The sequence below is a fragment of the Emydura macquarii genome, unplaced genomic scaffold (genome assembly GCF_026122565.2).
Source record: "Emydura macquarii macquarii isolate MOO-44397 ecotype Brisbane River unplaced genomic scaffold, CSIRO-AGI_Emac_v2 contig_1253, whole genome shotgun sequence".
Lineage (NCBI taxonomy): Eukaryota > Metazoa > Chordata > Testudines > Chelidae > Emydura > Emydura macquarii.
Window position 1 is genome coordinate 84,216,425 of NW_027131390.1, and position 16,138 is coordinate 84,232,562.

Genomic DNA, 16,138 nt, shown 5'->3' on the forward strand with positions numbered 1-16,138 from the left:
AAGGATTTTTTAAAATCTTAGTTTAATTTTTTTCTGCATTACTACATTAAAGAAATCTGTCCCTTTGTCTGACTAATGTTAGTTTGATGATTATACTAATATTAACTGCTTTACTTGAGTAAGCAAAGAAGAAGTAAAATACCAGTCAGACCAGCTGCTAATTCACAGAGTGTAGTACTCTGGTTATTAAAAATACCCTAAAGATGTACCTTTGTGGTTCAGTCTTTTGAATTAGAATCAGACTATTAATTTAGGCCTGAAGCATGATTAAACATTGGAAAGCCCCTTAAGAATTTTCACCAAATTTTCTTGGATTTCTCTTTATTGGGTCTTCCTGGACTCTGTTTAGCTCTGTAATTGCTTTGCTCCTTTGTTGATAGGTTAAAGCACAATGTGATTTTCTCCATGCCATAATACTTAAGAGGACGGCTCAATGTTCCGCATGTATGTGTGCAGCTGAGACACACAGAGACATAGCAGGGGGAGTGGGCTTTTTTCTTTTCCAATGTATAAGAAATTATGCAGCAGGAAATCCTATAGTCTGATGACCTAGCCATGAAAAAGGAAGGCAGCCAGAATGAAAAGGGTTTTCGCTGAAAAAACTGCACTGATGCGTAATGAGGCTGAAGGAATAAATCACTAGCCACATGTATTTCGGGTCTTTATAACCTTAATAGCCAGTCTGCAGCTGGCTACTTCAAGGTACTGAATGCTGCTAGGACTCCAACCTGGAGTTTGGCTCCTATAGATTTGCTCTGTGTGTGATCCTGGGCTTCCAACACACACTCTCTTCTCTTCTGTTTTATGGTGTGTTGGGAAGACCCACCATTGAGATACAAGTTCACCACAGTTTGGGCTGCCTGTGCAATGATATTGTTATATTCCTGGTTCTCTTGGCCTTATGTGCTTGTGTAAATGGCTAAGATTTTGGACCTTTAGACTTTATATAACAAGAGAAGATATGCCTAATTTTTTTTTCAAAAATATAATTGCCACAAAAGGTGTGGATACTTGCCAGCCAGAAGCTTTATTGATAAACGGAAGGGTTTTGCTAGATGTAAGGATTTTTATTTAGGCACCAGTCATCCTCCGTTCAACTCCACACTTTTTCATAGTTGCCAGTTATTCCATTTCCCCACAGGGAAAATGCTTTCCAAGTTTTTAAAAATAAAAATAAAATAAAGTTTGAAATGGAACTGTCAAAGTGCTCCCTTCATACATCTACAGCCAAAAGTATCACCCAGCATGACATATGGAGAAAAAGGCAGGGGTCAGGAATCTGATACTCTGCATAAAAAAAATAAAATGCAGAGCCCAATCCTGCAGTAATTACTTAAGCAAAACTTTCAAAGAAACAAATGGAATTTTTTCCTAAGTAAGATCTGCTAGATTAGACTTTACATTTTGTCTTTTCTATGGTGGGGTGAGAAAAGGACCACATTAAAAAAACCCAAAAACCAGAGATGTTATGGTCATCCCTTCGAAAAAAAAATTTTTTTTTTTGGTAAATTTAGCTGCTTTTTGTAAAGTCAAAGATTTGTGTGCTTGTTTATTATTTATTAAAATTTGTGTGATTGTAGTGGGGCATTAATGGAGCTTAAGGTGAGAGCAAAATCCTACACAATTTAGTCAAGAGCAGCCCCATGACAGCAGTGGGGTTATTTGAATGAGTAAAGTACACAGGATTTGGCTCTGCGTTAACAATGAACCATTTTGATCTCCTATTTAAGTGTTAGGTGAACCTGCAGAGTTTCAAAGATTCAACCAAACTTTGAAAAGTTTTGTTGTTTATTCAAGCCAAATAGGTTTATTCAAACTTTGGTTGGGTTGGAAATCTTGTGAGAACAGCTTCAGTAGAGCTACTCCAGTGTAAAATCAGTGTAAGAAAGATAAAAAATCAGGCTCAGAGGTGGGATTCGCTACTTGCTCTGTCAGCATGGATTGGAGGGTGATCTGTTGTTTTATACACACACACACACCTTGGTGACAGCTAATTGTACATAAGCCATGCCCATTTACAGTCTCATATTGGACCAACAAGCAGGTATACTGTCCTAAAACTCTGGTTAGGCCCAACTCTGGATTTTCCATATTTGTAGCCTTCCCAAATAAAGTTGTAGGTTAGCAGTGGATGACTCATAGGCTTTAAGGTCAGAAAGGACCATCATAATTATCTAGTCTCCTGCACATTGCAGGCCACAGAATCTCACTCACCCACTCCTATAATAGACCCCTAATCTCTGGCTGTGTTACTGAAGTCCTCAAATCATAGTTTAAAGCAGCGGTTCTCAACCTTTTTTCCCGAGTACCACTCGGGGAAAAAGGGGGGGGGGGGACTTTCGGCAGCGGCGGGGTTTCACGGCGGGGGAGGACTTTCGGCGGCGGCGGGTTACATGGGTGGAACAATGCCCTCCACCGAAACCCTGCCGCCGTTTGCCCCTTTTCGACAGCAGGGTTTCCCAGGGGTGGGTGGGTGGGCACTTCCGGCGGCGGATTCGGCGGCGCGGTACGGCTCGCATACCACCCAGCCTTCTGCGAAGTACCACCGGTTGAGAACCGCTGGTTTAAAGACTTCAATTTACAGAGAATTCACCATTTACACTAATTTAAATCTTCAAGTGACCTGTGCCCATGATGCAGAAGAAGACGAAAACCCAGCAGGGTCGCTGACAATCTGGGTCGCTGAAAATTCATTCTCGGCCCCAGATAAGATGATCAGTTAGACCCTGAGCATGTGGGCAAGACCCACCAGGCAGATATCTGGGAAGGACATCCCCATCAAGTGACTTCGTAACTGGTTTAGCAAGGACCACTTACCAGTTTCTTAGATCACGATATACATAAAAAAAAGCATCCAGTAAGGGATGACTAAATTCACATGGGTAAACTATAAAATCAATCCACTAAGCATAGGTGGGCTTGATTCTTATTTACACTACAAACTGGCATGGATTATATTTGTAAATTGCATTACATTTAGAGATGTAATTTACACCCAAATTAAGGCTCATTTACACTACCAGAATTGTGTAAAGGGACCTTAGTGTACATGAAAATCAGGCCCTTTATTCTGATTTATATACGCACTATAAAAAAAAAACCTGCAGCCATTTAGAGAGGTAAATATTATGCCTTCCCAGAGGCCAGGATATAGTCTTCTGAACCCAGGAGTCCAAAAAGAGCTTCGTCTTGCTCCTCAGGTTTTCAATAGGGCCATATGTAAGTGGTGGTGTCCAAACAAATATCTTCTCCCTGGTAGCTAATCCTCGCCTATCTGTTTGCACCTGAGCCCCTTCCTGCATTCTTCCATTGCATAGTCCACCATGGCTTTCTCCCGCTGATAGTTCTGGTGAGGGCAGAGAACCATTCCTGTTGCCCTCCTTTCACCTTCTAGGCCATGGATGATTAGCAGGAGGCCATGTTCACTGCTTCGAAGAGCCCCCTATTGAGGTGGTTTCCTGATGGATAGCCCAGCCATGACCCATTTCTTCTGTCCTTCATGTCTTTACTGGCATTTATGCCTATTTTGGAGGAGTAGCAGCTACCTGGTCCCTGATTACTTATGAGCTTGAGTGTGGCCTAGAGGCTTACTCTGAAAATTAGACCAGTGTTGTTTCTAGAGATGTTGGTTAGAAAAAGGAAAAGAGGCAAGGGCTAAACCTGAGGTCAGCAGTGTAATAAACAAAATAGTGCCAGAAGTAGCATTGCAGCATTTTGCATTGTTAGAATTTCAGTTGAAAACTTGGCTAGAAGTTAGTCTGCAGTACAATGAACATATACTGTATAGTTGAGGAAAAAATGTAAAACAAAGAGAAAAGATATTATAGTTTAAAGTTTTAAGGAGATTTTAAAAATATGTATTCTCCTAATGTGAATGTGCAGCTGTCATTAACAATAATCAGAGAAACACATGTACATCAATTAGAGTGATATATAATAGGTCTGAAATGCGTACTTTTTTGCTGTGGAGAGATAATTTATATATTTCACTACTGATAGTCTAAAATGTTGGCAAAAATGCCAATGAGGTTTGAAACGGCATATGATTCAGAGATTATATAATTGATCAGGAAGGTAATAATCTCTTTCTATATATACCTACCATAGTGTGTGAGCACCTGACATTCCTTAAACATCCCTGTGTAGCATGAAAGCATTATTATTTACATTTTACTAATGGAAGAACTGAGACACAGAAAAAAATGAGATGGGGGACAGCAAGGCATTCTGCTTAGGTGTCTCAACTTAGTGTCCTAACCAAATGGACCATCTTTCTTTTCATGGTACATGATGCTTGTAAGATTGTGCCTTGAATATTATGTACAATTAAAGCAATGAAAAGAGAGAGAGATTCTGATTTGTAAGAAAAGTTGAAAAGAACTAATGTTATTATCTTTAAAATATACTAATATGTCTTGTCCAAACAACTGTAAAGAGAGCATATGATAATTAGGTACAAATACTCCTCCAGCAGAGGAGGGATTGTTGAAGAAGGGGGCATAATCAGTAGTAATGGAATAAAATTGAACAAAGGGAAATTCAGGCTGATTATCATTTACTAACATGAGATTTGCATGGATCATTAGGGCTAACCCATTATTGTGAGGTACACCTGCCATGGTCTGATTGTTTCATAGAGACTTACACGTCACATATTCATTTCATTAATACATTTCTTTGCCATAACAATATAATTGATATAAATCACAGTTTGCTGGAAATCCATTTCTTAGTGGCCATCTTCTGAACCCTTATTTATGTTGAGTATTTTCTTACGCCTTGTGTGGTCCCATTGAAGTCAATGAACTTACTCAAAAGAAAGGTACTACTCAAAGTGAATAAGAATATCAGAATTTGACCATAAATCTTTGTGATAATCATGTTGAGGTTATTAGAATGAATTTCTGATTTAAGTCCAGAATTAATAAGGTCAATAAAATTTCTAATGAGAGGTCTATGATCTCAGCAACAATCTGAAAAATATTTTACTTGACAGTCTTCGATTGCAAATTCCAACAGGAGTTCATGAAGATAGCTAGGCTAAGCTGAAATGAATCCAGTGCTGATACTGAGTATCACTATGATAGCACCAAAATGAGCATAAGTACTAATGGTACTGAAGTGAAGATGAATATCATCAATATAACGATTGAACTAACTACTTGGTGACAAATTGTTTCACAAAGATAGCAAGGACACACATATGCATGCATGTAATAGACGAAGGATGCAGCACTGAGGCATGTCAGAAAAAAACAGTATGGTGACAGTAGACTTAAATCCTTTCAGAAAGAGAGAGCATATTGCAGTTGCACAAAATACATTCAGAGCCAAAAAGGAGAACAAACCTGAATGGGATACTAAAGATTCTAATCAGGACCTTTAATAGATCCAGCAAGATGCAATGGTCCACTGTATTAAATACTATACTGAGATCCAGGCAAAAGGTCATTTAACATGGATACAAAGACTGTCTAAACTGTGAATGAGAATTTCCATGAGTTCTCTTGGAAGATAAATGCAAATGGATCTGGTAGGCAGACTTTGGGCAAAAAGTCAAAGGAAAGATTTGGTTACCATTTGTCATTATTACATTGTAATTTAGGGATATTTTTTCTTTAAAATATTATCATAACAATTTGATTTCAAGAGGCAAGATGGACTCATGAAAGAGACTGAGAACAATAATCATCAAAGGTAAAGATCAAGAATTTTGAAATAAAGTAACCCAAGAAGTATTTTATTTCTACTAGAAATAATTGGACTGAATAGTGTGTAGACATTCATTTGTCAAAAAGATTGAATAATAGTGCTAATCTCACTCAAATTATAAGGAATGGACCCAGAATATACCAGTTGGCAGCTGAGATTTGAAATTCACAATGTGTTTTTAAAGTAGAACAGATTTATCATTAAATGTAAAAAACAGTCTTGCAGTTTTGTAGTCTGCTATAAAGTTTGCTCAGAAGAAGGGTTTGAGGTTGTGAGTTCTTTCTAAATGGAGAAATCTTATTTGAAGGAGGCAAAAGCTTGTCAGTTCACCTCACCTTCCACAGTTTATTAATCATGCATAAACCTCAAAGAGTGTAGAGATTCAGTTCACTTTAAATATCCTGAAGTATTGTTGCTGACCCAACCTCTTTGATCCTGATGGAAATCTTATGAAACCAGACTTTCTCACGAGATGTGTTATTTTCACAAGACATATATTCTTGAGCAGTTCTGTTTATCATGTTCAAAACCAGGGCTAGCACCTGCACATGGATCTGGGCATTGGAACTCTGCACCCACAAGGAAACCCATTATCTTCATTGGGCTTTGTGTGACCAGCAGTGCATCCAAGTGCAGTGAATTGCAGAGTTGGGGATACAGGTATGCTGTATGTGTAATGATAGCTGTGACTATCCAATCGAGGCCAATGTATTGGGGCCATATTGTGCCTATTGGCCATAGGCATGTGGTGGTGTGGAGTTGTACTACACCAGCAGGATGTTCAGGAGACATTGTGTCTCAGAGGCCTAATTCTTCTAAGAACTCCTGGAGATTAGCTACTCTGCAGAGCTTTAGAAGGGTGCAGTGTGTTCCTCTTTTTAGCTGGACAGCCAGCCTTGCTGGTTGGTAAATACTGGGTATGGTATTTCCTTTCAGTGTGGTCCATGAGAATATTTCTGTTTTAATGGAAAGTGTTAATTTTGTATTAAGGTTGGTGTCGGAATGGTTTATGTGATTTTGAAATTGTGATTGCCATAGTTTTTAATGCTTAAAGGGTTTTAGTGATGACAGTAATAGTATGCCTTGCTCTGAGTTGCATTTAGTTGCAGCCTTACCTGTAAGTTAGCAACATTTTTCTTTTCTGGAATACACTCATTAATGTTAGAGATGTTGAAAGAGTCCAGGATACGTATTGTGGGTCACAGTTTAGCTTGTGAAATGTATAAGATGATTTTTTACATGTTAATATTATCCGTAATTATTTATAGAAATCATAAGGGTCTTTTAAATGGCCATTTCCAAGTTTTCCAATGCATAGGCAGTTTATTTTTAACTGTTAACAATTTTTTAAACAATTTTTAGTCTTTTATTTACAACCACTAAATTATAACTAATATATAATCATCTGAAGAACTTTAACAAGAAGTGAGCTAAGTTTTTGGAGGGATTCTATTCTTCCACAGCTACCGTAGGAGAAATGCATGTTTTAGAAATGGCCACATCATGTCCTGGGCCATAAGTGATTTGGAGGGCCTTGGATGACTTTGTGATAATCAAGTTGAATTTCACCCTCACTGAGTGAGTAATGAAACTAAAAATTAAGTTCACAAATTGATTCTCAACAAACAATGCACATTTTGAAATAAAATATTAAAATACTTCCAATGTAACAATGTATTGTAAATTGTGTTCTCTTCAGCAAAGTACATAAGCACACACCTAACATTAAGCACCATAAACTGCAATATATTTAAACACCTTGATGAAACAGAGACTAGATGCTGAGAATTTATTGTACTCGTTGATCTGACTAATTTTTTTGTCAAAGACATAAATCACATATTTGACTAGATAATGTATACACCCAAACTTTGCACTGACTTCTCTTGGAGTTTTGGATACACAAAGAATACCACGTGCACGCCCTTTTGCCCAAATTATTCTTTAGTACAGCAATAAAATATTTTGCTCTCATGGTTGTATTTGTGCCCAAATAGATTTCAAAATAAATATGAAGTTTAAAATTGACTAAATGAAACCAGCCAGGTGAAAGAATACAAGAATTGGCTAGTTTTAAATTCTAAGTGTAGTCTGAAAACAGTGTTTATGTAGAAAATACAAGTATTATGCCTATGTTCAAATGCAGCTACAGTATTTAAAATGTATGAGTTTTCTCAGGAGTACTCCTCTTACTTTCCAATTTCCTTTTCTCTACTGCTATCCAAAATAGAAGATACCTTTTGGCACTACTGCAAGTGGTCTCTACTGCTAAAGAGGGAAACTCATACAGTGGTGTGGTAGAGCTAGCTATTGGCTGTAATGACTTTAGAAAGTTGCTTGATATAATTGTTGTTATATTCTTCATATAATTCCAGTGGTTATTTTTATTCTGGATGTATAATTATGATTCCATTGTGATTACATATACACTTTCTCTTCATGTACTCTGTGTGATTACAGTGTGTTTCACTGAAGACTAATATGAAGCTTACTTTGCCTTTTCTCCTGAAAGGACAAAGAACTAATAGCATATATGATGAAGTCTAAAGTATTTCTACAGAAAGTAAATAACTCATAAGGTGTTGAATGTTGTTGTTTCTTTTATTTAATTTTTCAGCACTTGATCACGCGTATTGTGACAGGGCCAGCCTTGACGGCTATAGGAGGGTGCTGGAAGGCATATATATAAGTCCCAGGCTTACCAAATCCTTGTTCCCTGGGTAATTCAGTCAGGGTACTCCAGGTCAATTAGGTCACCTGAAGCCAATTAAGGAGCTTGTCACAGCAGTTAAAAGCCTCCCTTTCAGGCAGACAGGGGCAGCTGAAAGGGAGTTGGGCGAAGGAGCGGAGCGGAGTAGAGTAGAGCTGCTACAGAGCTTGGAGCTAGTACTGTTGCTACCACAACACCAAGGTACGGGAGTTAGGGAGAAGCCCGTCCAGGCAGGGCAGAGGGACATAGTCCCAAAGGCCTGAAGGAGGACCCAGTTGCTCAGACAACTGGACAGAGAGACTCAAGTTGAGGAAGGGGGAAAAACCCTCCTCTCCGATTCCAGGAAGTGGACTGCAAGCAGGGGGGCCGTGGACGAGCGACCCAGGGAAGGTAGTAGCTCATGAACTAAGCAGTTTGAAGCTACTCCTCGCAGGGCCCTGGGTCGGGGCCCGGGGTAGAGGGCGGGCCCAGGCGCCCCCCTCCCCCCCCACTCCCATCCAGCCATACCACTGGTGTAGCCAAAGAGAGTGCAAGACCCGCGGGGCCGAATAGGCCTCCGTCACCACAATATTTAATTTTGACTGGCGGTATTTAATCAGGTCCACATTAATCAGCTAAATAGTTTATTTTGTAGAATTCATACCATCTTATATAAAAGTTTAGGATGTTTCACAAGGATACAAATAGTGTCACTGCCTTCGGGGAACCCACAACTTGATTTTTTTTTTTTAATATTGAAGATTAAAATTGTATATTAAAATTAATGATGAATGTTATGAATAACAATACTAATAAAAATAATTCTGGCGTCTCACAATCTTCTCCTTCATACATTATCATTTTTCCATATGTGAACTGGAAAATAATTTTGAATGTGTAGAAGCAGATAAGTATGCTGGTCCTAGGCATCTTCTTGAGATTATTTACAAAATGCATAGATTTGAATCACTAGATCTAATTGACTTGTAACAGTATGCAGCATCAGTATGATTATTTTTTGAGTTATCTATATTAGGCTTGCTGCAAAGAAGACAGAATGTTATAGATTGACAGTGACGTCCCTGCCGCTTCAATTATGGCCCAGTGCCTTACTTAAGATGTATCTTTACTATTATATCCTTACTTGAGTTAGCTCCAGCTCAGCATGTCAGTGGTCAAATAAGGGAGGGAAGCTACAAGCTAGGCCTACTCAGCAGGGAAAAGTCCTGCAGGCCCAGTGATGCATGGCATCCTGCTGGGGAAGGTGTCAGGGAGAGGTCCATTCCAAGGACCACTGCTGTCAGTCAAAAGCCTTCTAGAAGGTGGCAGCTCTCAGTAGGGGTGTAAATTCAAACAAAATACCCTTAGCTGGGTTTTTAGTTTTAGAGGAAGAAAGATTTGCAACTCTATTGAAGAAAATCTGAACAGCTGAGGTTATTATTCAGAATCCTAAAAGCTTCTTCTGTAATATATTTAAACCTTCAAATTATTCAGTTTTCCCAATTTTTCAGTCCTACTCTGCATAGTGACAACAGCTGTATATGATGCTTTAAGATTACTTAGCTCATTTTTTAAAGTAAATTGCAAATTTCTAGGAAAATAATATTCATGTATTTAAATTTTTTTAATGCAAAAATGGTGGTGGGTATATGGTACTGCCTATTACTGAAAGGTACATGTTAAATATTTTATTAGGCCAAACAATCTTCTTATTCTTATCATACATTTCTGTTTGAGTCCACATATGTAGTTTGTGCATCAGTGTGCTCTCTCTCTCATGAATGCACATGGTCTCTGTAACTATTTGCTTGATTTAATATTTCCAAGTAATATTAAACTGATGCTAGTGTGGAAATAAGAGGCTAAAGCTTGCAGTTTACCATCTCTGCTTGGTAGATACAATGGAGATATTCTATTGTGGTAAAACTACCAAAGATTATCAGCTACATCCACATACTTTCTGGCTCATACAAACAGAATGTAGTATTCCTGTCTATCCAAGTGTAGTTATACACCCTGTTAAAGCACAGAAATAATGCTTACAATTCTAAAACATGCTTTTTTCCAGTACATTTTCCTAACTCTCTGTCTGCTTCTCTTTCTTTTTGTGGCTTTCTCCCAAGTAGCTATTGAAAGAATGATTTATTAAGTATTCACATGATTAATTTAAAGGAGCTGCTATTTCTGTATCTCACAATCTTCTTCATATATTATCATTTTTCCATATATGACCTGGAAAATCAACAAAGAGTTACAAAGGGATATCACAAAACTGGGTGACTGGGCAACTAAATGGCAGATGAAATTCAATGTATTAATGCAAAGTAATGCACATTGGAAAATATAATCCCAACTATATATAAAGATTATGGGGTCTAAATTAGCTGTTACCACTCAAGAAAGAGATCTTGAAGTAATTCTGGATAGTTCTCTGAAAACATCTACTCCATGTGCAACAGCAGTCAAAAAAGCTAACAGAATGTTGGGAATCATTAGGAAAGGGATAGATAATAATCATACTTTTCTATATAAATCCATGGCATGCCCACATCTTGAATACTGTGTGCAGATCTGGTTGCCCCATCTCAGAAAAGATGTATTGGAATTGGAAAAGGCCCAGAAAGGGCAAGAAAAATGATTAGGGCTATGGAACAGCTTCCATATGAGAAGAGGTTAATAAGACTGGGACTGTTCTGGTTGGAAAGGCGATGACTTAGGGGGAGGATAAGAGAAAGGTCTATAAAATCATGAATGATGTGAAGAAAGTGAATAAGGAAGTCTTATTAACTTCTTCATATAACATACGAACCAGAGGTCACCAGATGAAATTAATAGGCAGCAGGTCAAAACAGATGTAAGAAAGTACTTCGTCACATAATGCACAGTCAACCTATGGAACTTTGCCAGAGGATGTTGTGAAGGCCAAGACTATAACAGAGTTCAAAAAAGAACTAGATAAGTTCATGGAGGATAGGTCCATCAGTGGCTATTAGCCAGGATGGACAGGGATGCAAAACCATGGTCTGAAGTGCCCCTAGCCTCTGTTTGACAGAAACAGGGAATGGGTGACAGGGGATGGATCACTTGATGATTACCTGTTCCGTTCATTCCCTCTGAAGCACCTGGCATTGGCCACTATTGAAAGCCAGTATACTGGGCTAGATGGACCACTGATCTGACCTAGTATGGCTGTTCTTATGTTCTGTCTTCTTATGCTGTTATTAACAGGCAGAACTCCCATTGAAATGAGTGGGAAGGTTAAAATAAAGCATAGATTAAAAAAATAATTAATTGCTCACATTTGGCCTGACTCTGAAAGGTGCTGAACATCTGCAGTTATTTTCTTACCATGGGCCAAATCCTGCAGTTCCTTCTGATGACTACTGAGGGGTGTTGAACACCGACATCTTCCATTGGTGGTGTTTTAGCATCCCTCAGGATTTTGCCACATGTGCGTTTTACCTGAGTGAGGTCTAAGAAACCTGAAGGAGGATTTAAGGATTTTCAACAAAGCACGTAAGGACATGCTTAAGTCCATCCCTGTTTAGCAAAGCACTAAGTAAGGGCTTAGTTTGCAGCACATGTTTATGTCCATTGACTTTAATGGGGAATAAAGCATTTAGATCCTTAGCCCTATAGGGATGTATTTAAGCATGTGCTTAAGTGCCCTGCTGCATTGGAGGCTTGGCCTACATTCTGCAGAACAAATTCTGTGTATCTAAATGTTAGACCTTTTTCATCTATTATACTGCTCAATATGCACTGTAATATATTTTAATCATTTAGGGTGTCAGACCAAAAAAAGTGAAATCTAATCGAGACGCATATGTCAACACAGATGCACAACATCAATAATACTAATGGGAGTTAGATGCAGATTCCTGCATGCTGGGTGAAAAAGATACCTTTAAGTGTTGAATAATGCACTTTATTATGAAATATAATATTACAGATGTCACATTTTGGAGCAAAAAATTTAAACTAAATAGTTCTTAAACTAATAACAGTCCAGAAAATCTAGTTTCTCTGCCTTTTATATGCCCTTCATATTGTTTTTGTAATCCTTATATAAATATAGATTTAGAACATCATGACTGGAATTCCTAGGGGGGATTTTTGTGGCACTTTAGAGCAAAATGTGGTTGACACTTGTTCTGTGTTACCCTTGGGCTACAGTTTTGATCATAGACTGAATAGATTTATTCTTGTCAGCACAGTGAATTTTACACTCATGTCATAGGTAAATTTTACAATCCTTTTTCATGTGCAAATGAAGCACAAATGAATTCACTTATTTTATAATATTTCAGCCAAGTTCTAAAAGTAAAAAGAATCCTAACAGATAAAATACAGACTGGGGAGCTGGGCCCCTCTTCTCGTAAGCAATCCTAGGAAATTTATTGCAATACAAAGCATTGAAGCTTCTTTGAAATGAAACAGTAGTTACACAAAACTCTAAACCATGATGACTACATAACAGGTGCAATGATAAGAGAACTGTTCCATTCCTGTTTAATTTTGATAAAGCAATTAGTAATCATTTAATGAACTCTCTGATTGTAGTTAACAGGTGTTGAGGAACATCATATAGCCTCTTTCAATTTTAAAACATTTTTAAGCGTTCAAGCCCTTTTGCCCTGGTATTGGACACCAGTGACAGTTGCTTTGAATTTAAAAAAAAAAAAAAGTATCCCGATCATAGATTCTCAAGAAGGTTAAACATAAATTAGTCATAAAGCCAATGAAACAGAGAGGAAATGATTAGACTGTGTTATCATCTCAAAATTTTCAGTGTTTTAATCCTACTAGTATTTAATTAAGAAGAAAAAGAGCTAATTTCATTTTCCTTTAAAAATAAAACTATAACTGTCACTTATAACCTCAAACTTTAATGTGCAATGTGCTATGTAATGCTGCAGATCTGAGCAATGTTTAAGACAACAAAGTGCTATTTGATAGTCTAGCCTTTCTGTGGAACAGCTCTTCTTCCTGTCTTTGAAGTGTGGATGGTTTATTTAATCAATTATTAATCAAAGTTATAGCATTTTTCTTATATATTTAGGTAAAACTAAAAGATGCCTCTCCTTGCTTTCTTGCTTAAATAAAAGTTTAAATAGACTGTGGAAATACTTGATTTTGAACAGGAAATATATTGGAGAGATTCCAGTTTTAAAAGCTCTGTAATAGTGTGTTTGAGCAGTGTATTGTATATTTGGAATAAAAGGGAAAAATCGAAATTTCTTAGTCCTCTATCAGGTGATGAGTTTAGCCAAAGAAACCAGAACACTGTTGTTAACCTGCCTTCATATAACAAAAAGCAGTACAACTCCTTTGATTAGTGTTTTCTTTGCACAGGTGTTAAACTTGACAAGAAACAGTTGAAAGATGCACCGTTTTGGAGCAGGGTGGGCAGCTGGACATTTTGTGCATGGAGAATCTTGAGCCGTTGGTAACATTTGGCAGCTTAACATAGAAAAAAATGACTGCTAGAAAAATCTCAACGGCTGCTAATTAGCAGCAATGAACTGTGGGTAAGGACAGTACATTTTAGTGTGAGAAGGATTTTACTGTAACCACTACACTGAAAAAAATATAGAAAGAAATGCTCCCTAGCTGACCCTTGTGGCAATCTAAGCTGCATATTGCAATAATCCTGTAAATTACTATGCTTTCTTATACAGTAACTTGGAGTTAATTAGTAATTTAACATTCTTCTACACTATTAAATGTCTTTCTTGCATTATATTATGTTGTTTCATGGTCTTACCTTAACACTAATGGGGTTTTGTTATATTTTCTCAAAACAGTAACAGTAAAATAAAAGTGAGCTGGAAAATTAATTAGTTCTCTTTTACCTTTGATTTACCTGTTATTAACAATTAAGTGGTGAAGCACAGTTTCAGAGTGGTACATGGGGTTATGTAGAGATGAATAGACTTCCAGAGTATATTGTTGGAGTGGAGGAGTGAATAAAGATGAGTAGTGGGCAACCCCCTCGGAACCATACCACAGGTTCAGTGTAAATGCAAACATAGAATTCAAAGTTGAATGAAGGAAGCATCATATTGCAATATCACAATATGCAACATTTTCTCTTTACAATGTGGGTGCTCATCTTTAATGACATGTTACTTCTGCCTATGGATCTGTGTCATAGAAGGTTTGGAGACTATAGACAATTAATGTTATAGTGTGCTGGTGAAGCTGAACTTTAGTCTCATTGGTTTTGTAATGCTTGAGCTCTGCGCCTATTCTGTTCTTTTGCAGTTAAAGAAAAACTTGAACTAATTAGAGGAAGCAACAATAATGAAACATGCGATCTGAATGAAAATATAGAATATAATTATGTGTGGGCATGTGGTGAGAGTTTCTATTCTAGATTAATCCAACACAAATTAAAAATTTGGAAGAGCTTCTTACTCAACAGTCATCTTCTCACTTGCAATATTTGCTTCATATTAAAGGAGAGTTTAAACAGGTTTCTCACTAGGTATTTTCAGAATGTAAGCCTTTGGAACTGATGATTCACTGTTACTCTGTATTTTAAAGATAAAGGGAATGTTTTCATTTTATATCCAAAAGATCAATGTGGACACTACAATGGAACAATTTGGTAAAAGCAGAGTTTCATTGGAACATAAAGCAAAAGATGTGTGCTTGGAAAGGACTGAATTCAACACAAAACATTTCTAGAAGATTTTGTCTCTAGGGGCTACTGCTAAAAGAAGTGCTGCTACCATTTAAAACCCCATTCTTTGCAGCTGGATTTGAACATTCCATAAAAAATTCATCCATGCTTTAAGAGATTTCTGCTTTTCTGTCCTCTCTATTGTTAGACAAATTGAAGTGTGCACTCTGAAGGAGTGTGGCAGTGAACTGAGAATTTATTTACTCATTCGATTCTAATATTGAGAGAATCTACTCTCTCCGTTCAAAGGGTAGAGCAACAATGCAAGTGACATCAGGTCACCCGGCACTTCATAGCTACCTGTGAGATAGAATTGTTCTCATGGCAGATAGGAAGTGACTGAAACCTCTTTTTCTCATCAATGTCTATTATGATTGATGGCTCTATGGTCACATTGAATATGCCCTTTTTAAATAATTCACAATGTCATCATCATAGTACTAGTTTATAACTAGCCTGTTATTTTTACCTTTGTTCATTCACTATCAGAAGGTTCGATAAATTAAGTACTGTGAATTTTGGTAGTATTATAACCAATCAAAGCATGGTTAAAAAAACCAAACAACCCCAAAACAAATCAAAACAAAAAAACCCACATGTAAACAACACCAGAGAGTTTAAAACATCTACTGTCTCAATGTCTTTAAGTATAATAATTCCTAAATGAATATCTCTGCAACTAAATTTACTCACTTTGGTTGTGTTAATTAAAATATGCATGTAAGCAAGATTTTACAATTAAGCAGCTTCACTGAGTTAAGATAGTTTGCATTAAATGTTGTTATTCTTCAATAAGAATATATTTTAAAGATGATAAATGTTCATTAGAATTTGAAGATAACTAGTTGTTAGTCACTAAAGCTGAATGTTACACTTATGAACACAACCATGCTTATTCTTTGAGTGCATTGAAAATAGTTTTATAACCCTGGATTAAACCATTAGCATGTTACACAGTAGTTCAAATTAGATATCAGTTATTTTTAACAGTGATTAATGCACAAAATATTTAATTGAACAATTTATAAATCAGTTTTTAATTGTTTAAA

At 37.1% G+C, this 16,138-nt stretch overlaps 1 long non-coding RNA gene across 6 annotated transcripts in view; it reads left to right on the forward strand.

The window, feature by feature from the left end:
* Positions 1–16,138, forward strand: part of LOC137154194 (uncharacterized) — a 242,945-nt gene that overhangs the window by 156,393 nt on the left and 70,414 nt on the right. For 5 of the 6 annotated variants that reach the window (XR_010920141.1, XR_010920139.1, XR_010920135.1 and 2 more), the window contains one exon: positions 13,757–14,227. The exons of the other annotated variant lie outside the window; for it this stretch is intronic. This is a non-coding gene — a long non-coding RNA (uncharacterized lncRNA). Of the gene's footprint in view, positions 1–13,756; positions 14,228–16,138 lie in introns of those variants that run through there. 6 annotated transcript variants of the gene reach the window in all.